Source organism: Phoxinus phoxinus (genome assembly GCF_949152265.1).
Source record: "Phoxinus phoxinus genome assembly, chromosome: 12".
Classification (NCBI taxonomy): Eukaryota; Metazoa; Chordata; class Actinopteri; order Cypriniformes; family Leuciscidae; genus Phoxinus; species Phoxinus phoxinus.
The window spans coordinates 25,945,066-25,971,043 of NC_136887.1; the positions used below are offsets into that span (position 1 = coordinate 25,945,066).

Genomic DNA, 25,978 nt, shown 5'->3' on the forward strand with positions numbered 1-25,978 from the left:
AGGTTTGCTTTCGGGGGCGAAGCTTACCAATATCGGGTTCTTCCGTTCGGCCTAGTGTATGGATGCAGCTCTAGCACCCCTGAGGCTCGAGGGCATCAGGGTGCTAAATTACATCGACGACTGGTTGATATTGGCCCAGTCGCGAGAGCTGGCGATTCGGCATCGAGATGTCGTCCTCGCCCGCATCCAGAGCCTGGGGTTAAGACTCAACACGAAAAAGAGCGTGTTGACACCAGCCCAGAGAACAACGTTCCTGGGAGTGGTGTGGGACTCGGTCACGATGCAGGCTCAGTTGTCTCCTGCTCGGATCGAGTCCATCCTGACCACAGTGTCCAGGATAAAGCTAGGCCAGGCCGTCACTGTCAAACACTTTCAGAGAGTGTTGGGTCTCATGGCAGCAGCGTCCAGCGTGATACCTTCTGGCCTGCTACACATGAGAGCCTTACAGTGGTGGTTGAGAACCAAGGGGTTTTCCCCGAGGGGAAACCCATTCCGCTTGATAAGGGTTACGCACAGATGCCTTCGTTCCCTGTCAATTTGGAAGAAGCCTTGGTTCCTGTCCCAGGGTCCCAAATTGGGAGCGTTATGTCGCCGAGTATCTATTTCGACAGACGCCTCCCTCACGGGCTGGGGCGCGGTCATGGACGGCCGTTTTACGAGAGGCCTCTGGCAGGACCATCATTCCTCTTGGCACATAAATTGCCTAGAAATGTTGGCGGTGTTCCGGGCTCTGAGGAGCTTCCTGCCAGACCTCCATGGTCGCCATGTCCTTGTGAGAACCGACAACACGTCGGTTGTGTCTTATTTGAACCACCAGGGGGGTCTGAGGTCGCGCCCTCTGTGCAGACTGGCGCATCAGATCCTCCTGTGGTCCCAGCGGAGACTATCGTCTCTCAGGGCGATGTATGTCCCGGGGGACCAGAATCAGGGAGCAGACGTACTGTCGAGGCAGGGGCTGAGGCCCGGGGAATGGAGACTCCACCCCGAGACGGTGGAGTTGATATGCGAGAGGTTCGGCCCGGTGGAAGTGGACTTGTTTGCGTCTCGAGAGACGACACACTGTCCACTGTGGTTCTCCCTCACGCACCCAGCCCCACTGGGGTTGGATGCCATAGTACAGACGTGGCCGAGGCTACGTCTGTATGCTTTTCCCCCGATCGCTCTGCTCCCAGCAGTTCTGGAAAGGGTCCGTCGAGACGGAGTCAGTCTACTCTTAGTAGCCCCGTTTTGGCCGGCCCGAGTATGGTTCTCGGACATCATTTCACTCCTGGCAGGCCCGCCATGGCAGATCCCTCTGAGGAGGGACTTGCTGTCCCAGGCAGAGGGCTTAGTTCTCCACCCTCGACCCGAGCTGTGGAAACTGTGGGTCTGGCCCCTGAGGGGGCACAGTACCTAGAAGCCGGCCTGTCAGCTGGAGTGGTCGAAACCATATTAACTTCCAGAGCTCCCTCCACGAGGAAGTTATACGGCCTTAAGTGGAATGTATTTTCCATTTGGTGCAGAGAGCGTGATTTGGACCCAGTTAACTGCCCAGTGGCTTCAGTACTGGAGTTTCTCCAAGACCGCTTTTCTGCCGGGCTTACCCCGTCCACACTCAAGGTTTATGTGGCTGCCATTGCGGCTTTCCACGCTCCTCTGAGTGATGGTCCTCTGGGGAGGCATCACCTGGTCGTACGCTTCCTCCGTGGAGCCTGGAGGATGAGACCTGCGACTCGCACCAGGGTTCCCTCTTGGGACCTGGCAGTGGTTCTCGAAGGGCTGGCCGAGGCCCCCTTCGAACCACTGGAGTCGGCTGAGGCCAAGAACCTTTCATTTAAGGTGGTCTTTTTGTTGGCCATTACTTCTCTGAGGAGGGTAGGAGATCTCCAGGCGCTCTCTATTTCCAATGGGTGCTTGGAGTTTGCTCCAGGCAACGTTAAGGCCATCTTACATCCCAGGCCCGGCTATTTGCCCAAAGTGCCATCTAATGTGGCACGGCCTATGGTTCTGCAGGCATTTCATCCACCACCTCACGTGACGGCGGATGAGGAGAGACTTCATCTGCTCTGCCCTGTCAGAGCACTGCAGTGTTATATCCGGAGGTCCTCCTCATGGCGGAAGTCAGACCAGTTGCTGGTGTGTTTTGGGTCGCCCAAGAAGGGGCTTCCCGCCTCTAAACAGACCATCAGCAACTGGATCGTTCAGACTATTTCCCTGGCCTATCAGGTGCGCAATTTGCCTTCACCTATGGCCGTGAGGGCTCACTCCACCAGAGGCATGGCGTCCTCTAGAGCCCTCCTTTCAGGGGTTTCTATCCATGACATATGTGAGGCGGCTGGCTGGGCCACTCCGCACACATTTATGAGGTTTTACAGTCTGGACCTTCCCTCTACACCCGGTGCACGAGTGCTTTCGTCCTAAGTTGTGCCTGAAGACTGCTTCACACTAGGATGAGCGGGGTTCGTTGTGGTATAGTGGGTATCTCGTTCCCCTAGTGTCGTAACCGACGCAGTTCGAGTTCCCTCGAAAGGGAACGTCTCGGGTTACGTATGTAACCCTTGTTCCCTGAGAAAGGGAACGAGACACTGCGTCGGTTCGCCACACCTCACCCCGCCTGGAGCACTTGCTTCATAGCAAAAGCTGACATTCCTGTGTGCCGGCGTGCTTTTGTGTACATCCGCTTATGCCGTCACACTCTACGTCATCACGCAACGCCAATAGGATTGGATTCGGTTTCATTCATAAATTCAGACGCGCTACGCTGAAGGGCGTTCCCCTAGTGTCGTAACCGACGCAGTGTCTCGTTCCCTTTCTCAGGGAACAAGGGTTACATACGTAACCCGAGACGTTTTCCAAGGTCTTAGAAAATGCAACTGCTTCACTTATGATGCATTCGTTGTCCTTTATTTGGGTCCACGACACGTTTAGGCTTGCTCAATGTGTTATGACAAGAGTTTTCCAAGCATTTTTCATCATCTGCTGTTTGCATGTTTGCAGATCATTAGTGACACTTCGGTCATCACCAGAATGATCTTAATGACTAAGCTCAGCGGTGATCCGCCAAACATCCAGAGCGCATCAGGAGAATTAATAGAACGCTGCTCATATTTTCTTATTAACACTCACCAGTGACAGTATATTGCGTATCTCATTATAATCTTGCCTTTCAAGCTTTAGTTAGACAGCAACTCGATTGCTGAGTATGTGAGTGAAATGAAGCGGAAGTGGACTTTCCATTTTAATCATCACACTATACAGTATAAGTTTGAGGATTTCAAATTAATAAAGAAATAATAATTAATAGTTTTATTCAGCAAGGATGTATTACATTTAACAAAATAAAGACATTTATAATGTTACAAACTATTTTAAACAAATGTTGTATCTTTTGATCTTTCTATTTAAAGAATCTTAAAAAAAAATGATCAAGGTTTATACAAAAATATTACGCAGGACACAAATGTTTTCAACAGTGATTGTAATTTTTAAAAAAATCTTGAGTACCAAATCAGCATATTAGACTGATTTTGATTTTGATGTGACACTGAAGGCTGGAATAATGGCTGGTAAAAAAAAAAAATCAGCTTTGCCACCACAAAAAATAAATAACTTTTTAAAAATGTATTAAAATGTAAAACAGTTATTTTAAATTGTAATCATACTTCAGAATATTTCAGTTTATACTTGGTTTTTGGATCAAATAAATGCAGCTTTATGAGCAAGCAAGAAAATTATTAAAAAATGTATTATATGTAATAGAAATGTTTGTATTTAGATCGTAGACCTGCTAATATATTTACACATTTTCTAAAACTTGGAATATTGTTCCATTTGGAGTGCTAATAGTCATTTAACACTGTGTTTAACATGTGGTGAATTTTTGCTGATGTGCATTGCGTTGCGAGCTGATATGCTGTACTCGTGATGGAGTGTGATGAGAGGGATCTGAAATCTGCTTCCACACTTCAGCGCTCACATATTCCACTCCACTGGGGTATAAAAAAATGTTTGAAGGAAATGTAATGAAAGTAAGAAAAAGACATGGCTAGATTAAGAGAATTTTGCATGAGTTTTATGTTGTAATATTCCTTCATAAGTGAACATATACTTAATTAGAAAGACTTTCTACAAAGAAAAATGCCATGCACCTTCCCAAACTTCTGTTTTAGGAAAGTGCTGATTGGACTTAGATGAAAGCATCTGGCATACATTCATTTATTTTCTCTTTTTTTACTTGATGACAATGTGTCTGTTCATTTGTCTGGAGATTTCTCTCACTTTGAGTGCCATCACAGACTCTTAACCAGTGCCAGAGAGAGAGAGAGAGACCTGGCGGGAGTGAAAGAGAACTAGGAGAATCATTTTAATTGCAAAAAAATACAAATGGTTTTCTTTGCCGGTCTAGTGCTTGCTGCATTAGCATGTAAAGTGAAAAGCCGACGAGTCCCGTCTGAATTGGAGTCTCCTCCCACAACCTGTCTCAGTCATACCCACTTTAATTGCGTCAATGCTATTATTATCAGCGTTATTATTTTTCTGATAGTGATCACGGTCTCACCTTTCATGCTCTCGAAAAGGATGCCAGAATGGGTTGTATCGCAGGTTCTGAATCACTTAACAGGTTTAGTGTGATAATATCACATTAAATTAGATGTTTGACACCAAAGTCAACTCACAGCTACACAGAACTGATTAAGATGAATTTGAATGGCATTGTTTTACTCTAAAATGGAGCTTGCTTTTAATAACGGCACACTTGAACAGATGGTAACACATTAGAGTTAGATTACATTGTGTATTTGACACTTTCGTTCACAAAAATAATAAGAGTATGCAGTTATATAGATCAGTGTTATATAAAAGCATGAGTCCTTTAGAGCTGGAAATGTTGCTTGCAGAAGAAAAATAAATAAAAACATTTTAAATTTTCCATTCAAATCCATCTGTTAGTTTGTTTGATCCTTTGTTTTCAAACAAAAGTTTTTTGATAGCTAGATAATTTTAGTAAAGCTTTAATATATATATATATATATATATATATATATATATATATATATATATATATAGTCAGTTAAGACATTAAGAGGTTTGAAAGTGCACAATTGTGTTGCTTTTCCCCTGCCAAACCATGAAATATGTGCAAATATGACCAATGTGTTTGTTCTTCTTGCTAACAGCTACATTCACAACGTTGCCTCACCATAAATTACTAATGATGTTTGCTGGTATGAATTATGGAACATCACTGATTCCACCAGAGCTGCTTAGTCTTCTTTTGTTACAGTTAAATCTTCATGCTTATTTTAATGAAGCAAAGACAACTCAAAATACAAGGTTTCAAATTCTTACACTCATTTTGTTTCAAACCCATATGACTTAGTGAATAATGTGCTGGTGTCTCTTCTGAATGTGAAAAGAACAAAAAAAAGTTTGTTCTAGCTTCATGCATTCTTTTTTTTTTATCAACACTTGAATGTGGGTCAGTTTCATTAAAAAAAACTAACTTTTTAGCAAAAAGCTGAGAAAATTGCTTTTTTGTCAAAGACTAAGTCTGGATCGAATTCAGAAAGAAAACAGCCTTAAAGCTTCACAGTCGTAGAGCTTGTCCTGGGTCGACATTTCATTCAGTAACATGAGGCAGTTTTGATTCATATGCATCTGATTACATATTCTATTGCTTGTTTCTGCTTCTTCTCCACCTGTTTTGATCAGGGGATTCAGTACTCTTTCAAAATGTGTCATTGCGCCCCCTACCAATAGCGAAAACATGGAAAGCCGGAAAAGTCTGTCAATGGCATGGAAAGAGTTAAGAACCAGATCAGTAAAATTTGTAAACAAACCATTCAGACCAGTTTTGTGAACTATATTAAATGATTCATTGAAAAGATCTAACTCAAAATAATGTTTAGTTCGTGAATATGACATATCTTATTATTCATGTTTTTACTGTTATACAGTAGGGGATGCTATTATGTATCTTCTGAAATAGTTCAATATCTCCAGATTCAAAAATGAAGTGAAGAAGAAGCAGATACTAGTGGTTGAAGGATTGATTACACACATGCAAGCTAATTTGGTCAATAAATATTAAATTAATACCTCATATAAATCAAAACAGCCTAATATTACAGTATGACATGTCGACCCAGGAAGAGGTATAAGACTGTGAAGTTTGGCAGTGTTGAAGGACTCAAACTACTCTATCCATGTTTTGATCATCGTTCTGAATCTGATCCCTATGTAGTCTCTGAACAAAACGTGATTTTCTAAGCTTTATGTTCAAAATGTAGAAAAAAGCTTTATGTTCAAAATGTCGAAAAAAAAATCAGATACAACATATTCTGGGGTCCATGAAAGCTTTGTGAAAATTATCAGAAATACTGGTGCTGACGGGCAACTTCTGGCAAAAGAAAAAAAACAGTGGCAGGGAAAGAGTTTGTTTCGCTCTCTACAAACCATTGTTTCAGAACACTTGGACCATTTTTATGATGCTATTTATGGTGTTATTTTTTAGCTTCTTTTGTTTTGTTATTTGCGTTTTATGTTCCACAGAAGAAAGTAAGCCACACAGTTTTGGAGTGAATGATGACAGACTTTAATAAACTTTAATTCCTTTTATGTCGTAAAACCCACTACGAAACATGCACCTTTCTAAACAGCCTCCACAGGCTCAGTTACACTCTTATTAGTTTGTTTCTTCTTATTTTTTGTAAAAGCCAGCCTGTGAGAGTATTGTGTATTGCTTTAAGCAACATGACTTTTTCTACTTGAGCTTTGTGCAATGTTCTACACGAAGAGGGGGGAAAAGCAAAAAGTAGATTAGGTATTTTTAAGTGGTGGGAAAGGCGGTGGTGATTTGCATTCAGTGGCCTATTTTTCACACGATCTAATATGTGTCAGCTACATCCGCTGGGAAAATATGACACTGTTTACTAAAGCACACAAGATGGTTTATTAGGAACTAGCAGACAACTCAATTAAAGTTCCCCTCTCACCATGTGAATTGAGGCCTCTGGTTTAAAGGGTTTATTCTGAAATTATTTCAGCGAACATTGAGGAGGGAATTCACCGAGAATGAATTGCGCCCATTGATAGTATTGTTTATTTGCTCACGATTGTGTTTTAGCACCAGCGCCACTAACATAGTTATGCAAATCAACAAGGGGACCTTGTTGAAATCCAAGGGGCAATCAAGATTGATGTAGATTGTATTAAAATAAGGGTCACTAAGAGATGTTTCTTGTTGAATATTAATACAATAACTTAAATTAGTTATTAAATAACTTTTAATAAATGAAATAATAAATGAATCAAATAATTTGTTACAAAAAGTAAAAAGAGAGTTACAGTAATCTAAACGTAAAGAGAAATAAAAGCACAGATAACCGTCTCGAGATCAGAGTCCGATAAAATTGCCCTCAATTTTAAAAATGGTTCCAGATACTAATGCGTCTGTAAACAATAGTCATCTCCATTGTCACTTAGGTAGTCTTTTACCTGCAAATGGTACAGTAATCTACATCACAGCTGAGACTTGCACAAATGTCATTAGGGATGAGTTTGATGTATTAACATTTTGATTGGCAGTGTTCTGTATTTAAGACCACAGCAGGTTCAGGTGCTCACAAGTGAGAAAAGAATGCAAACATAAGTGGATCTGCATTGATGCTGAGTTGATGGCTCCTGTTGTTTTTCAGACAAAGCCAATGACGCTCAGTCACACGTTATCTTCATCAGCAGTCTGGCACGCAGGGTGCATTTGAGCGCTGCTTTGATGTCGACTGTTCCCGAGGTTTAACTGGAAATTTGCATCCTGATTTGCGTCTCCGGAACTGATCGATGGCGGTTGGTAGCGCTTAATGCTAATGCTATCTGTCGCCTCGTGGTGCCATGTATTTACTTACTGCTGCTTCACCATCAGTGGCGTTCTAGTGAGCTGATCTGAGGCTTCTAGACAGCATGGTAGACTTTTATGAGAATAAATATCATAAATCATTCTGCTTTATAGCTCCAAAGACCTGAGGTGAAGAGTGTGCAGGAGCGCTGCCACTGTGTCCATCTCAGATTTCTCAGGCAAAGCTTGATAACGTATTGACTTTTTTTTTTTGATTAGCAACGAAAGGGATGTGAGGAGGGTGACAAAAGTCAAACTGAGAATCAGGTTTATTTTTGGACCCTGGGGATACATAATTCTATTTTGGAGACGTGAAGTCTAGCTTCAGAGGGAGACTGTGAAACATGACTATTTCTGGCAATATGAGACAACTTGTAGCTTCAAGTTTCCCCTAGGTTTTGTAAGGCTTTAACAGCTACAGTACGTAAATTTCCAAATTGTTCCAAAACAAATTACTCGGAGATAGTAACACTTTCACAACATCAGACAAAACATATCAGCACATATATCAGTAGATTAATGTCTGTTGAACTCTACGTCTGTTGTATACTGTATGTATAAAAATATTATGCTTTTGAGCCTTTGGATCATTTATGTCTCTTATGTTCACCAAGGCTGCATTTGTTTGATTTAAAAGTATAGTGAAAACAGTAATAGTGTGAAATATTATTACAATTTAAAATAATTGTTTTTATTTTAATATTTTAAAACTTAAATGGGTTTTTATGGCAATGCTGACCTTTCTCAATCCCACTTGACACTTTTTAAAAATAATATATTTCCCTCATATGGACAGTTGTTAAGGTGCGGTGAGTTCTTGGCTATATCATTATATAGATACAAAATCAAGGAGTGACCTTGTGACTTCCGCTACCTTAATTCACAAGAATTTTAATAAATAGGAGCTGAGAGAGTGGAATGGGCTCATAAAATTTGCAAAGAGTTCAGTCCAGTCGAACTAGGCTGAAGGGTTGATGTCCTGGTAAAGGTTGAAGTGAGGTACTTGGGGAGCAGCAACTGGACAGATAGAGTTGAAAGCTTTAGCTGAAGTCTATAGGCTTCCAGCACACATGAGAAAACCACCAATTCATTTATACGCTTTTGCAAAAGCCTGGTTTAAGGGCATTACCATCTGTACACATGCAGCATAGCAGACAGATATGGATGAATACCTGTAAATAAATACTAGGACAACTACTCATTTTTACTTGTCAACGTGTGTGTGTGTGTGTGTGTGTGTGTGTGTGTGTGTGTGTGTGTGTGTGTGTGTGTGTGTGTGTGTGTGTGTGTGTGTGTGTGTGTGTGTGTGTGTGTGTGTGTGTGTGTGTGTGTGTGTGTGTATAAAAGTGAAAGAAAAGAAGAGGAAAAGATGGAATGAACCAATTAATGACTTGCAATTTGTGTACAGGTTATATAACTGAGAGAAAGACATGGAAACTAACGTTACATAATGACAAACTTTTCACTCCTGTTAACTGATAGCAGAAAAGCTTACATATACAAGCAGATACACTGTTCATTAGTCTAGTTTACAGTTGGCTCCATACCAGAGTTTTCTGCTTCGGCACAGTTAGCGCTATATTTCCTTGCGTGATACTGAACAGATGGTACTGTAAATACACTACTGAATATGTGTGGGATGCAGGGTCATTGAATTACCAAGTTTTTATCTATTTAATAGCATATAAAACTGAACATAATAGCATGATGATTCATGTGCATCAAATTGTGTTTCCAAATATATTCTTCAGATATTCCAGGACATAAACATTACCGTAATGAAAAATAATTCCGTCCGTCCATCCATCCGTGCGTGCTGAATGAATCACTGTGTTTGAGCAAATGACTTCAGTGAATGATTAAATGTCTCACTCATGGCAATTGAAACTGCTCACTTCCCTATTGTATAGTAGGCGAAAAACAGTATGTGACAAAATAAATATGTTCGAATTCACAGTTCTCATAAAAGGGTGGGCACAAAATACCTGGATGACGTTCTACTTCCGGCGAGATTCTGAAGTCTGCATATGATGGACACTGTACTATCCCATAAGGCCACGGGAGAGGATTTGTCTGTAGGTGTGTTTGACTTCAGATGCGGCTGAATGTAACCGATCGGCGATAGTTGCAGCTTGCAGTCGGAGAGGAGCTGAAACCGGAGACGTGAAGTCGGACTCTTTCTGCTTCCCGTACGCACGTGCTGTATGTGCACACTTTATCACAGCTGAAGTGAAACAAATGCAATATTTGTCAAATACACAGATGTTTTAGAGACATTTTCATTTCTGTTTTTACATGAATCAAGTTCAACATAAGCCTATACTATATAAACGCCAATGAATTGGGGTCTATGGATTTTATCAGTTATATTTTGATGAACATGACACAATATAACATCACGGCTACCTCAAAAGAGCTTTTACTGTTATAAAAATACAGGTTTGTGATCATTAGTGGAACTGAATGCGTCAGAATAAACACGAAACACACGTGATCGTTGTCATGCGGTAAATCTGGCCAATCGTGAAACAGCTGTGTCATCGGCAAAGCTTGTGCAGCCGCTTTTGAGAATCTGCGCCGGTTGAGTCAACCATCTGCTCTCGAATCACTCTCTTTGATGCCATACTTCACAGTGATGTGGCGTCGGCGCTGTCTCAAGTTGGACAACATTTCTAACCGATCCGTCTGCGCAACGCTGCATGAAGTCGAACAAGCCTAATGACAGTGAAGCGATGCAACTGACGCTGTAGGTCACGTGATGAGGGCAACTTGGCAAATGTAGTCCGGATTACATTCATACACACATACTATATAGAACGTCCTTTTTTAGCAGGTTTGAAGTAATTACTTACTCAAAATAAGTACCTACTCAAGATGCGATTTCAGACGCAGCCCATTAACGTATGAGCGAGTCATTTTTGAATGATTCAATTTAATGAATGAGTAAATGACTCACCCATTAAGAGTTGTATTAGTTAATTATCGATGTAACCTGCAGAGAGTCAAAACATTATTATACATGAACATTCATTATATAAAGTGCACTTTGTTATCTGTTGCATAACCGCTTTAAATCTGTAGTTCTGCAATATCTTTTTGTGCCAGAATATTGCACTACCCTAGTCTCGTCGCTTATAAAGCTCTCACAAACTTTGTCTCTGTTAGTGTCCTTCAACTTTCTATGCCCTCTCCCTTTTAACACTCTGAGGAACCTACTCACCAATTCCATGTGTTCTAATATCCAAATCTTTCCTATATTGCAGTCACTCACTGCCAGCTTCAGACTGACTCAAAAGTTAAGATCTGTTCTCTGTCAAAATGATTCCTCCTGAATGAAACGCAAGACATCACTTCCATCATAATACATGCTTTTTATAGAGCGAATAGTCTGCTTCTTTTTTTCACTTCTACCTACAGCTTACTCTATTGGTTTATTTCAAATATAACAATGACATCAAAGAGATGCTTTTGTCTAAGAAGTGCATATAAAGAACAAGCCTGCCATCCACCATCACTGAAAAGTAGCTCAATAGGCCGGATCTGTTAGTGGCTTAAAACGGTTTACCTTTAATGAGAGAGGGGAATTTCATTTCTGATATATGCCTGAGGAACATGTACCTGTTGTAATGATGTTGATAGTAAAAAAAAACTAGGGCATAAGCAGCAGTGTGAAGATAATGTTTCAGGTTATTTTCATGTGAAATGGATTGCGGTGGCTGACAGGAAACTGTTCCTGCCAATAGTTAGCAAATAGAGTTGTGCCGTTATTACTGAGGCTTTACAAATCCTTTAACCTACACTTACAGTTCACGATCTGCAGTTGCTACTGAATTTATGAATATTTGAATAGATAAATGGTTCAGTTATTTTCTATATTTTATATAACGGAACATAGCGACTCATCTCTTCCGCGGTGTTGTATGATTTCTTCTATAAGATGTTTCTACAAATGGTTAATAGATGTCCATGAACAGAAAATCGTTCACCTGAGAAGGTAACCATAGCAACAGTGTGCTGCTTGAGTACTTTTTGTTCATTTTGGATCGTTGTTAAACAGAACATAAACAAAAAAGATAAATGCTGTCATTATGTATGACTTAATTGTAGATTTAACTAGTTCATCACAAAAACCTTTACCTTGCATTGTTTAAAATCTCGAAGCTAGTTTACCTTTGGCTTACTGTTTGGAGGGCAGTGACTGACTGGATTCCATTGTCTTAGTTTTATTGATCCCAAGTAAACACATGGAAAAAAATGTCTTGTCCCAAGATTATTCTTTTTTTTATTATTTTTTTTTAGCTTGTGCAAAAAGTGTTTTGTTTTGAGTATGGGCATTCAGGAGTACTGCAAGATTTGGACAGACTTTCTCTCTAATGCAGTTCATGGAAGATCCATTTTAAACTCTTTTCTGCATCCTAAAGCACTCTCCATTGTTCTCACTCTCTGGTTCTGTCATAATCTACATCATCTAATGAATGAAGCACAGCTCACCGAGCATCACACACCATCTTTGGCTTTGAAAGGACAAGATTTCTAACAATGATTTTTTTCTAATGAAGTGATTTCTACTATAGTTTAACTAACCTCTACTTTATTTTCTCTTTTTTTATGTTTTCCTTGTAGGCCATGGCTTATTCTGCTGCCTCTTGGTTGACCATGCCAAAACGTTCTGTTTTAGTGTGGTAAGTTATCATATTATATCTTCTTTTTTTATTATTTTGATTGCTGCTGCTATCCATTCTGTGGGGGAATTTGGAATTGGAATTGGGAAACAGACATTGGAATTGGGATAAGTTGGAGGGTGGAGGTTAAGCACTTTTTCAAGAAAATTTATAATTTTCACTGTATAGACTAGAGCATCTCTAAAAGAAAACCGTGTCATTGTTCAGCTGGAATCAGTTCAGTGTTGATTTAGTTCTGTTGTAAATATCCTCAGTTATTAAAGTAGTTCATTTAATCTATAAATCAGTTCTGCAGAAAACAGTGATGTCATTGTTAAGCTCAGATCAGTTATCATACAATAGTGTTAGCGCAGTCAAATCATTAATATTGTTGAATATTAAGTGAATATTAAGCAAGCCAGATTGTACAACAGTGGCAAGGATCCCAAAATCCATCAGGTGACAGAATGGAGAAATAAAATCAAGAAATCAGGCTCAGTCTGGGGGCCAGTTCTCCTCTGGCCAACAAACGAACACGGTGTCATTATGATTCAGGCTGCATCACAAGTCAGAAATCAGATTCTGGATTGGTAGCATTGAAATATTTCATCCAGCTCCTTTTGCTTGAAGATCGGATTCATCACGCAGGTATGGAGCATTTTCTACTAGCCCTAACCCTGACCCTAACCTAACAGTCTACTATAATACTCCAATGTGAGTTAGTTGACATGTAGTTGCAAATTAATGAGAGCTAGTTGACATGTAGTTGCTTAATAATAATAATAATAATAATAATTTATTATCATTGCAATGATGCAAAGAGTGCAATTTCATAGAGTGCAAGAGATCAACAATGGCATAATTTGTAAACAGGGCACAGCAACAAGTAAACAACAAGAAAAGGTGTATAAGTGTGTGCTGCATCAATGCAAAGTCCAGTTCACAGTTATTGCAGTTGTTGGAAAATATTAAGTCAGTGTGGGAGTGAGAAGGGAACAGTTCTTATTCAGCAGTCTAACTGCCCGGGGGTAGAGGCTGTTGGCCATTCTGCTGGTTCTGGGTTGAAGAGACCTGCACCTCCTGCCCGATGGTAGCAGGCGGAACAAGCCGTGTGCTGGATGGAACTGATCTCTCATGATGTTGTGTGTCCTACACAGACATCGGGAGGTGTACACAGATGAAATCTCCGGGAGGACAGTCCAGATGAGAAATCTTGCTTATAAGTTACTTATAGTTAGTAGAATGTCTTGAGTGGATTATCGAAATGAAGTGTAACCCGATTAAAATACACTCTATCTATGTTCTTAATGCACATTCCTGGTCTTATTATTGAATGATTCATCAGTTTGTATTATTCCCCCCAAAAAGTAGTTTTTATTGGTAATCATTTGTCAAAATGTGTTCCTCTGAAACTATTTTCCTTTCCCACTGATGCCACTATAGGCTGTGCATACTATTGGACAGTGTTAACCAAAAGCCAAATAGTTATTTAGGCATTGATTTTGCCAGCTCACATTGCATCTGACTGCATTCTGGTATGTCATCAATCTTTTTTTCTTGAATATCCTGTATCACTCTGAAATATGACTTTAAAGCCTGTTAGGCCTATTATTTTTTCCTCTCATGTGGCACAGATCGGATATGACCGGCGAACGTGTAAGCAGGAAAAAAGTCCATGGATTCCGATATTCTCAGATCGGTTTCAGGCCTCACTCATATGTGGAAATAAATCTGATATGAATCGGATACGTGCATTTGCGTCTGCCATGTAAGCAGACAAATCGGATATTCCCCAGTAAATGCGAGTCGTACGCCATTAAAAAATGTCAACTTAGGTGGACACCAACTGCGATCGCGCGACGGAGGACGAAGGATCAACACAGTGGAGTAATGCGGAGGTTGAGTCCTTTGCCGCATCCAAACGTCGCTCGGAACCGATGTAGCAGCGATAATCGCTAAAGGCTGCAACCAGGGCTCTCCTATTTTTTTCACCGCCTTATGAGAGCAATGTTTTGTTTACCTTTGAAAATAGTGTAGAAAGCAAAAGACTGGGTAATAATTTTGTCTGCATCCATTGCATATCGCACTGTTTTACCTCCTTTTCCGGGTCAGAACGTCTACATTGGGTTTTTTTCGGCAGTGTATAGTGTAAATGCAAATATCGGATACAGGTCACTTTTAAAAGACGATGTAAGCGGGTCGTCAAAAAAATCTGATATAGTCCGAAAATCGGAATTGGGCATCAAGACCTGCAGTGTAAATGCAGCCTTAGTTAAACAAAGTAATGTTTTGTGGCAATCTGAAGATTTATTTCCAAGTGTGCCGTAAAACAGAGGACAATAGGTTATATAATTGGGTTGTGTATTTCTTTGTGTTGAGCAATGCGACTTTTATATTACAGAGTTCTGAAACAAGCTAGCTGCCATCTTATGAAGTCTATGACAAGCTGACAAAAAGAGTGTACAGGTCTGTTTATATGTCATTTATTCTTTGTGTTAGCTCAAGACTCAAACAATATTGGACTTCGTGACAGAGCAAGAATTTCTTCAAACATCCTTTTTTGCCTTATGTCAATTTTTAAACAGTGCATTGTTTGCTAGTGTGACATGTTGTCTCTGAGTCTTTGTGAAAAAGACAAGCAGATGTGACTTCATGGACACACACACACACACACACAATTAGACTTCAATAAGATATCAGATGAAAAATGCACAGACATTTGCTCAAAGGCAAAACACAAATGAATTTCACTCTCACCACCATCTCGCTCCTTATTTACGTCAGAAAATGAAGATGAATTATGCCACTGGGCCAATGGTTATTTATTTAAGCGCAATAAACCAAATGCGCATTCACAGCAACTCCAAATCACATTCTCTGTTCTCATCGGCCTTGGGCTCTCTCATGCTCCCAAACACAAGGGGTCATAAAATGATACAATGAGACAAGAATGCACATGTTTGTAATGCATTACACCGAGGCAATGATTATCCACAGAATCTATGTTATCATTTCATACTGACACTTAATATTTCCATGCCCCACCTCACAAGAAACATCTCCTGCCTGCCACCTGAGCTGTGTTTGGCTTCACTGAGCATGTTACATCATGTTCTGACATGCGGGGCTCGTAGGATTGATAGGAAAAACCTGAAGCTGATGGCTGATAGACATTGGAGAAAGTCAACCCTGAGACTAATCCAAGCCATTGTGCATCGGCAGATAAAGAAAAATTGAGGAAATGCTGCCAGTGCTCTGTTAGGGAGGATGCTGGGATATCAGCTACGGTACTTGTGAACAAGGCCCAACTGTAGCTAAGAATAATATATATATTTTTTAAATTTATAACTTTTTCTCTCTGTAAGTCTGTCGATTCCGACGAGGACGATGCAATTGTAATAATATTTCACAATATTACTGTTTTCACTGTATTTTTGACTAAATAAAAGCAGTCTGGGTAAGCCTAAGAGACGACTTTCAAAAACATAAAAAATATATATATTCAATTCAGTTCAATTCAAATTTATTTGTATATCGCTTTTCACAATACATATTGTTTCAAAGCAGCTTTACAGAATAAAGCAGAATATATATATTTAGAAAACAAGATAATCGAGGTAAAACAATTATTTGTGTTTAGCAGGCGTGTTCCGTTAAGCACATCCCTTTCCTTTACAGCGGTGCGCTTGCGTTCCTCCCTAAAAGCCTAAAACCTGAACTGTTCAAACAACCAAATCAGTGAAATAAGTGAGTGTTGTAAAATACAGTCTACTGTTGCTAAACCAGAGGATGTGCTTGATATTAAACCGTGTTATTAAAAGTACATTAAGCTGCAAAAGAGACACTGTTCCCCAGGTGGCTTTCTTTGTGCGCGTACTGAGACGGAGCCGAACTCAGATTTGCAAAACATACGTGGGCTTCGGAGACGCACCTGAACGGTAAAATAGCCTACGCACAAAAAGTCCCGTTTTGGCAAGTATTCACGTAAACAGAGTTGGTTTGTCTTAAGTGAACATACACCGTTAAGAAAGAAAAAAACGTGTGTAACAATATTGCATCCGTCCAATCGGTCCTAAATTGACAGCAGCCTTATAAACCTGCTGATAATCAAACAACAAAAAACAAAGGAAAATCATTCACTAATATAGACTAAATAAATTAAATAATTAATAAGGCTTAATAAATATTTAATTACACAGTAAAAAAAAAAAAAAAAAAGCATTGCATTTGATTATTAAATTTTTGTTGTAGGCTATTACTTATCTGAATACCACTGTTAGCATCTTCCTAAAAAAATACAACTATTTAATGTATTTTTGTTCTGCTAAATTAATTAGTTTATTTGTTCTTGTTGTATTAATTGTACTATTTACTTGTTTTCTTTTTTGAGGACCTTTTACTTTCAGTTAACCTAGTACTATTGTTTGATTAAATATTGATAACTGTAAAATAAGACTTTGATCATATCACCCACCAATAATCGTGTAAAATAATTGTGATTATGATTTTTGCCGTAATCAAGCAGCCCTACAATTAAATATCATTTATACTTTATATAATATTGCATTATAATATAAAATAATAAATATAATATGTGAGTGTATGTTATAAATATTAAATATATAATCTAATTTATACTTTTATATACATTATAATTTTTATGTTATTGCATCAAAAAAGTTAATAATAAATATGTAATATTCTTATGTAAAAAAAATATTTTGATATAAGTTGTTTATGGAAACACAGCACATACAAATGTGGATGAGTGCATGTGAATGCGTTTGTGCTGCTTATGTGAGCAATACTGCAATAGCAGTAAATGCACTACTCATTGTGATAAACATGCAGGCTCTTTGTCTATTGTTTTTAGGCAAAATTATTGCTGGCATAGCCTTAGTAGAAAGAGTCACCCATTGTCATCTTTAATAAAAACCCCATGCTCTCGGACCAGCTCATCAAATATTAATTTTGGAAGTTTGTCTCTTAAGACATACCCATTGAATATGTATAATTATTTCCTATAATGAGCACTAAATACTTTTATACATTTATATAATTTACAATACAATTGTAAAAACCGAAAACTGAACAAAAAACTGAAATGTTTGTTCTGATGTTAAACCTTTAAATGCCAAAAATCCATGGGATTACCTGAATTTACAACTATTTGTTGATAGGATAATGCATTTGTTTATGCAGACTCTGCTATATTAAAATGGATATATACAAATGTATTCCAACCCTTCACCTTAAACATTCACATGCTTTAATATCAGTGTCAGGACCTGTATTTTGGTTCAAATGTATTCACGCATGGAACATTGTGTTAAACAAGAATGTTTTTTCTTATCCTCTTATTAACGAAGGGACGTAGACCATTACTAACACTCGAGTGTTACTGTGTTTGCGTTAAAAGCTCTTAATCCCATATGCTGGTTTGTTCTCAAATTGACTGTTATTATTGTAAATTTCATCAAAGATAATAAATTCATGCTGAGATAATCCCTCTTACAATGAGACACTAATCAGGTAGTTCAGCCTCCCTAATCAAATAGGGTTTTATTTTTCGCTCCTTGTACCAGCATCTATTTCACAGGGGAATACATGGATTTACCTATTATATTATGTTCTCTACAAGCCCTATTGCGCCACCGCCACAGCAAACTCTACCCCTTCAGGTTACCCACAATGCTCTGAGACATCTTAAAGGGGAAGGATCAGGCTCTGATCAGATGCCATGAGGTCAATGGCATGTCACAGTGAAAATATCCCCCCGGCGTTTTCTGTAATTCTTTCCAAGTGTCTTTCCTTTGTGCTGACAGGGCGGGAGAGCTGGAGGAAAGCCTCTTAGCTTTTCACAGATCCACACAAACCCAGACAGATAATATGTCTTTTTGGCGAGAAGCAACAAAAGGTCCTGGCACTTATTTATTATTTCATTCTACTGTCGGTCTACTCAACCCTTCTCGCCATTTTTCATGGTGAGAAAACACCACTATTGTCCAAGATTCGTAGACGACGATAAAAAAGGACAGCGCTGCAAACTTATGTGGCTGATGTCAGGACAAGTTGTCAAAAGGATTACAACTATGTCTGGAGATAAAAGTATTGAAGAAAATATAGTTTTAAGTTGTAACCCTTCTATTTATTGTTGTGGTTGTTGAGGATGTCAAAAAAAAGCATAAAATTGCGCTAAAATGAAGATAGTAGAAGGGTTGATGTTCTGTTTGATGATTCTTACATATTTATTCACACTGTATTATATTTCTACAAGCAGAGAGCATAAATACATAGCATTTATTTTGCAGACACTCATTGGCTGCCACTTAGATGGCTGTTGATAACAAAGCTCTGTATGAAAATTGGACACTGTGTACAATTTCATTCTTGTTTATCCTACTATGCATATAGTTTGCCTTTTTTATAGTTCTAATTCATCCATATTGAAGAGATTCTCTCTGTTAGTAGGAACTAAGTTTGTTTAAGTGGTTCTTCTTGTATGTGTTCATGCATTACAAGTGTATAAGTAGATGATGAAAATCTTTTTAAACAAATCAGCTGGAACTCTCCCCAGCAAAAGCCATCTGTACCACCAAATGTTATTTTTATCTTATCAGCCATTAGTACCACATGGAACCCATTTTTTAAGTGGCTGTGAAGTGATATCTGTCAGTGTTTTGGAGTAATATCTCACTAAAGAGATATTGTGTGAATTATACACTGGAACTTTGTTCAGACATGCAACAAAAATTAGATTTTTTGGTAATATAAACAGGAAAACACACACACACACATACACACACACACACACACACACACACACACACACACACACACACACACACACAAACATGAAATCCAATGTTTACAAATCAGATGCATCTCAGTTTGAATGGAAACGTTTTTTTGTAATTTTGTATGCAATGCATTTGTAATGTGTGATTTTTTTTCTGTCACTTTCTCAAAGTTATTTTTGTGCATTCGGTCATCATATGGAGAGCTATGTGACATTTATTGTACAGGTCAGTAATTAAATTTTTTGACCTTCTCTCATGCATCTCAGCATCGTGGCAAGATGTCATGTTAGACATTAACAGAGGAAATTTCCTATTTTCACTCTTTCCACACTGATAGCGACACTCAATTGTTGTATGAGAAAGTCTAAACAAAGAGATCAGATTTCATAATTTGCAAAATGACAGATTGGACAGCCACTGTTATTGCTAACAATCTGCTATTGCTACAATTGTGTGTGAAATAGCCTGCCTCTAAAAAGCACTTAAATGAATGTAAGCAAGTAGAAAACTTCATAACACATTAACTTGGTGTGAAGGCATTAGGTTGCTGTACATAGAGAGAGGTAGACAATCATATAATATAGTATAGAAGGCTCTAATTTTATTTTATTCTAGCCTACATTCCCAAATCCAGAAAAGTTGGGACATTTTGTAAAATGCAATAATTTCAAGAATGTGTTTTTTATTTTTTATTTGTTTAACCTTTAACCTTTATTTAACTGGCTAAAGTACAAATAAATTATTTTCAAATTTTTCACTGATAAACTTAAAGGGATAGTTCATGATGTCATTAATCCCTCACCCTCATGTTGTTCCAAACCCGTAAATCTTTCGTTCATCTTCAGAACACAAATGAAGATCTTTTTGATTAAATCTGAGAGCTTTCTGTCCCTCCATTGACAGCTACTGTGAAAAGATTCAGGGATTCCAGAGAAATCCAGAGACTTCTCAGTCCGTGTAGGGCAAGGCAGGAAGCCTACAGGCTGAATGTGTGTGACCTTTGAGCCCTCAGTCGGCATTGCATGAGAAACCGTCATGCTACTCTGTTAAATACAGCAAGATGGACTCGGAGTTCATTGGAAAACCATTGTCACTTAACTCAGTCTGTTGCTGCATCAAGGAGTGCCACTTGAATCTCTGTTACGCAAGGATAAATCTATACATCAGTTCGATGCAGAGATCTCAGCGATGATCCAAAATGCAGTGGAAATCGGTGCTGTGGTCAGATGAGTCCAAGTTCCGCATACAAAACTTTAACATTTAGTATCCTCAATTCCCAAATGTTTAAAATGTAATAAATAAAAAAAGGTGATGCGACATAGTAAACATAAACTCTGTCCAAACTTTTTTTGGAGTGTGTTGCAGCCATTAAAATCAAAATTTATATTCACAAAATACACTTAATTTGGTCAGTGAAAACTTTGAAAATCTATTTATTATTTAATAATGAAGCTACTTCAGACCAACCCATTTTAGATTTGCGTCGGGCGCAAGTCATTTATCCCGTCGGAATAATAGCAACAGCGCCCGGGATCCTCCCACAAAGTTACTTGCGTTTCGCGTTTGATACTTGCGCTTCAGATCGTTAAAATAGGGCCCATGGTGTGAGAGTGAGGGAATGCCAAGCAACATTTGTTCGTTGGCTAATGTGGCTGCTTCTACCTAGATTGACTAAATGCAATCTCATTAATGTCAAGCAAAAATAGTTTTATCCCCCCTTTTAAAAGTAGATTAGATTTATTTTGTTGTCCTAACTAAGCAAGGATATGGTTAAGTTGAATTTTAATATTTGAATTTAGTATTTTTTTCCCTCTTCTCTCCATCACCCTGAACAGACCTTTGACTAATTATATATATAACAAAAACAGTAGGAGTGAGCTATTAATAATGAAAAAAATAATACATAGAAAATATTTCTGACACAGAACAACAACACAATCACCGTTTCCAAGAAACCACTTTGTTTGAGACTTTTGTTTCTCCGGTTTAGAAAACCGGACTGGGACAGGCTATCAGAAACTGTTCATCAGTGACACTGAAGATAAGGATTGTGTCTGCAGGATGATGATATGCCCTCACTTGGATGACTTTTTTTTGGGGGGACTCATCTGTAGAAATAATCAACTAGATGCACAGATGTGTGTAAACATTTTCCGTCCCTGGGCAAGCCAGCAGTCTGTGAAGGGATGTGTCATGATTTCGACACACTTGACTGGAGGGGTTGGAAATGTATAGTGTGTGAGAAACATACAGGTGGTCTCTGGATGATTTAAATCATACTTTAGGCTTTTCTTGTCAAAATTTGACAATTTTGCATTAGCTTTACATTGAATGTTTGGAAGCATAATGAAAGCTTGTGCTTCATGCTTTTGGATTGTGTTAGTATGTCTGTTTAATCGTATGTGAACAAACTAGCATCTGGGCATGGAGTGAATATAAAGTGCATGTAATGTGGTCAATCTTGAGCTGTTAAGACCAACACATTTGCTTCCTTAACATTTAACCCTAAATAATTTAAATGCGTGGAAAGCTCAGTGTCAGCGTTTCTCTCTCTCTCTCTCTCTCTCTCTCTCTCTCTCTCTCTCTCTCTCTCTCTCTCTCTCTCTCTCTCTCTCTCTCTCTCTCTCTCTCTCTCTCTCTCTCTCTCTCTCTCTCTCTCTCTCTCTCTCTCTCTCTCTCTCTCTCTCTCTCTCTCTCTCTCTCTCTCTTTATCTCTTTCTCTCTCTCTCTCTCTCTCTGTCTCTCCTCTTTTTTTTATTTTTCATTTTTAAAAGTGCGTAACATCACACCTTATTGTGATAGTGTGATTAAATAATGTATGTATATATATATAAGTGTGTGTGTGTGTGTGTGTGTGTGTGTGTGTGTGTGTGTGTGTGTGTGTGTGTGTGTGTGTGTGTGTGTGTGTGTGTGTGTGTGTGTGTGTGTGTGTGTGTGTGTGTGTGTGTGTGTGTGTTCTATAAGTATGTTTCAGGATATTTGATAAATAGAAAGTTCAAAAGAACACCATTTATTTAAAAAAAAATTATATACATATTATAAATGCCTTTATTCTTACTCATTAATGTAGTGTGTCCTTGCTTAATAAAAATATTTACATTTTTAAAGCAACCTCAAACTTTTGTCTAGCTATCTAGCTAGCATCCTCTTTACTGCATTCCTTTCCATCCAATCTCTCTCTCTCCCACCGTCTGTCAGCACTCTGGCACCTATTAACTCTCTCACAGGTCCCTCACTCCTCCAATGCATTTGAGCCATTTCACTTCACACAATTAGAGTGCATTACCTGCAGTGCTTTCTCCATGCATGTTTGAGAAGCAGCGACAGCCTCTGAGGAGTTTGGTAATGGAGATGGTCTGCAGGCCTGCCTTCATCACATCACTAAACATGCAAACCTTGGACGAGAAATCCAAGAGACACAAGCCTTTTTCCCAGTGTTAATTAATAGCCAATGTACCACCATGCCCTATATTTCAGAAACAGGCAGAATCAGCTGACACCTACACTGACATAACATTGTCCAAAGTGCATTGTCACATACCACAGTGACTGAGCGATGTGACTGTTTAAGCACCATGGACAGCAGCTGAGAGCTTATTTCAGAACCACGGCCAGCTATTTTTCAGTCCATTTTGTGACTGTGAGGGTGCAAAGAAAAAAAACACAGCACATTTTTAGGTTTCTAAGGAAACAGTGAAGTATGCAGTGTTTTTAAATATTTTTTCTTTGGAAAACAGCTTTCCGTGTGTTTTTTCTTCTTTAGTTGTGCCATATATCTTGTTAATGTGTGTATTACCATTACTTTGCCTTTGATCTGATGCTCAGTGTTTGTACACAGCAAACAACACAATTAATCAAAACATTCACTTAAGTCATGGCAACTCCCTCACATTTCTATTTTGCAATCTAGTTGCAATCAATCAAAGACGCACATACACCAATGGGGGAAAACAGCTTTAGCAATCTTTGTGCACTCTAAGCTGAATAAATATATCCATATTTAGGTAGTTTATACTGAAAAAAACTGGCTTGTGCACCTTTCAGAAGTGTATTGAGAAATCCTTTTGAAAATCCAAGTAGGCATTTAAATATAACACCTAAGAAGAGAAGTTACCTATTCTTATATATATATATACTTACATGGAGACACGAACAAAGTTCTAACAAAGGAACAAAGTTCCTCCTCAGTAACCTCAAAGCACGCAGCTCCTCGGTTCTGTTACTGTCCCAGAATGCATCATTCTAACAGCACTCTGACCACTTTATTACGTGTTTGTGACAGGAAAACTGCCCACAGCTTCCTCTGCCCACATCTTCTTTGAGTTATTGAAATTCAGCTGTGCAGAGATAAAAAGCTGCTAGTGGCTCTCTCTATATTCTCCAGAGATAGTCCCCCCCCCCCCCCCCCCCCCCTCCATTTCTTCTCCATTTGTGAAAGACTTGGATTTTTAATAACCTTCAATCCTTTCCTTTTTTTTTTTATAGTCAAACTCTGTGAGGATATCTCTACCCCAAAGGTATTATTTTGGTTTCTCTTGTGAGTTAGAGGGCAAGACAGGCTGAAAGTTTTACTAATGCAATTGAACAGTAAATCTGGCTGTCTTTTTCTTTCCAGTGATATGATGAACAAATTGTCAGCAGCATGTCTGTAATATTACTCCAAACCTGACTCAGCATTTTTCTCGATATTCTGTGGCCTCACAACATACCCATAATAATGTTAAACTTTGCCTTTAATCAATATGACTGTGATATAATCTAACAAAAAAACAAAACAAAAACATACTGTAAAAAATAAATCCTGTCATTTTTACAGAAAAAAAAAAAACACTGGCAGATGTGGTTGCCAGAATAGTTATGTAAAAGTACAAAAAAAAAAAAAAAAAACATTTTTATAAAACAACCTGTTAATCATTGTATCATTTAAAATTGTAATTTACAAAAAACCAACTGCCCTTTCCTCCTGAATTAGCAAGGTCACGCTTGCTACTAAAATCTGTTCTGTACCTTTAATGTACAGTATACTGACAACCACTATAATAACACTGGTGGTTAAGAGAAAGCCACATGATGAATTATAGTTCATCACAATTAGCGTTTCCATAATCTGCAGGTAAATACTAATAAATAGAAGGCGCACACATTTTCATGCACACAAATGCAAAATAACATCATGGTAATGACACTAAAATAATGCAATAAACATTAACAACATATGACATAACATACAGTACAACTCTAATGCATATAACTGGTAACAAATAACTAAGAATAAATAATTAAAATGAAAAAACATCCAAAAACTTCCATTTAACAATATTTTTCTGTAAAATTACGTCAAATGTAAGATTAGCATTTTTTCAATCTTTCACCGTTAAATTTACAAATTTTTTTTTTGCAGTGCGGATTGTTGCTTTAGCTTCAGCACTAGACCACTGCAAATTAAAAAATTTGATTAGCTCTCATTATGGCCTGTAGTGGACATGCAGGATCATCTGTTCTCAACCTACATGATGTCTGCATGACAGAATGGCAGTAGATAATTATTGGCTCCTGGCCCTCTCCAGATGTGAGATGGTGTTGATCCGCATTGCACGACTCCAGCTGCGTGGCTAGGAAAGGGGTAGCATCCATATGGTCCGCCTCCTTTCCTGCCTGGATCAAGCTAGACGGACCGGGCAGATGGAATCACACACCGTCTGCCCACAGTCACATGTTATGTGTCTGCCAGCGTTAATTGGGCATGGGTTGCTTCCTCCAGTTGAAATGCAAGGGCTTAGAGGTTGAGGCTTTTTGCCACTGTATCAGTATCTCTAGAACATTAGATATGTGGAATAGAGAGGTGGCTGATCATAGAAGAAGAAGAAGATGAAGAAGGCAAGAGGAAGAAAAGGGCAGTAAATGTTGTGTAACCACTTTGTGACATCAGAGAAATGTCATTTGTTCTTAAAGTAGGCAGCTGTGCGTCTCACAGGAGCAGATATCTCACACTCACAGTGGGCTAATCAATGTTGACAAGGCATTTCAAAACTGGAGCGGTGAGTGGGCCGCATGTTCTAAAGTGATCAAATTGGCATGCTCCAGCTGAGCTGTGCTGTTTGAAGATGGCCTTTGATGAAGACTGCAGCATTGAGCGCAGGACTCTTCTGGGGACCCATTCAGCCACTCTTCCCTGGATAGATTTATTTTTCTCTTTCTTTCTTCCTCTCTTTCTCCCTCTCGCACCCCTGTGATCTGTCAGGATAAATACTATGTGCTGTTGAGCCCTAACCTATTCCAAGATAAAAGTTTCAATTCTCTTTCTCAGTAAAGAACGCTTCTTGTGCAGTTGGCTTTTTTTGCAGGATAAAGAGCGAGGCTCTCCATTTTAAGTGCGAGACAGGTTTAATGCTGCCCCAGGCCCGGGTAAAGTGCTAGCAATAAGATTTAGACAGGCTGGGCTCTACTTGTAATCTGAGGCAAGAAAAACAGCTTTTCATCAAAGTGGATTTACAGTGCTTCCTGAGCTCAACGGAAAAATCTGAGAACCTGCTTTAATGGAATAAGAAACTTGTCACTCCAATTACTAAAGTACAAACAGGTGAGTGAAATACTATTCATTACCATTCAAAAATGTGTGGTAAGGTGCGTTAAGTTGATCAATT

General features: G+C 38.8%; 1 protein-coding gene across 11 annotated transcripts in view; it reads left to right on the forward strand.

The window, feature by feature from the left end:
- Positions 1-25,978, forward strand: part of lingo2 (leucine rich repeat and Ig domain containing 2) — a 336,136-nt gene that overhangs the window by 141,248 nt on the left and 168,910 nt on the right. For all 11 annotated transcript variants that reach the window (XM_079631509.1, XM_079631502.1, XM_079631507.1 and 8 more), the window contains one exon: positions 12,497-12,555. The gene's annotated coding sequence lies outside the window, so the exon portion shown is untranslated. The remainder of the gene's footprint in view (positions 1-12,496; positions 12,556-25,978) is intronic.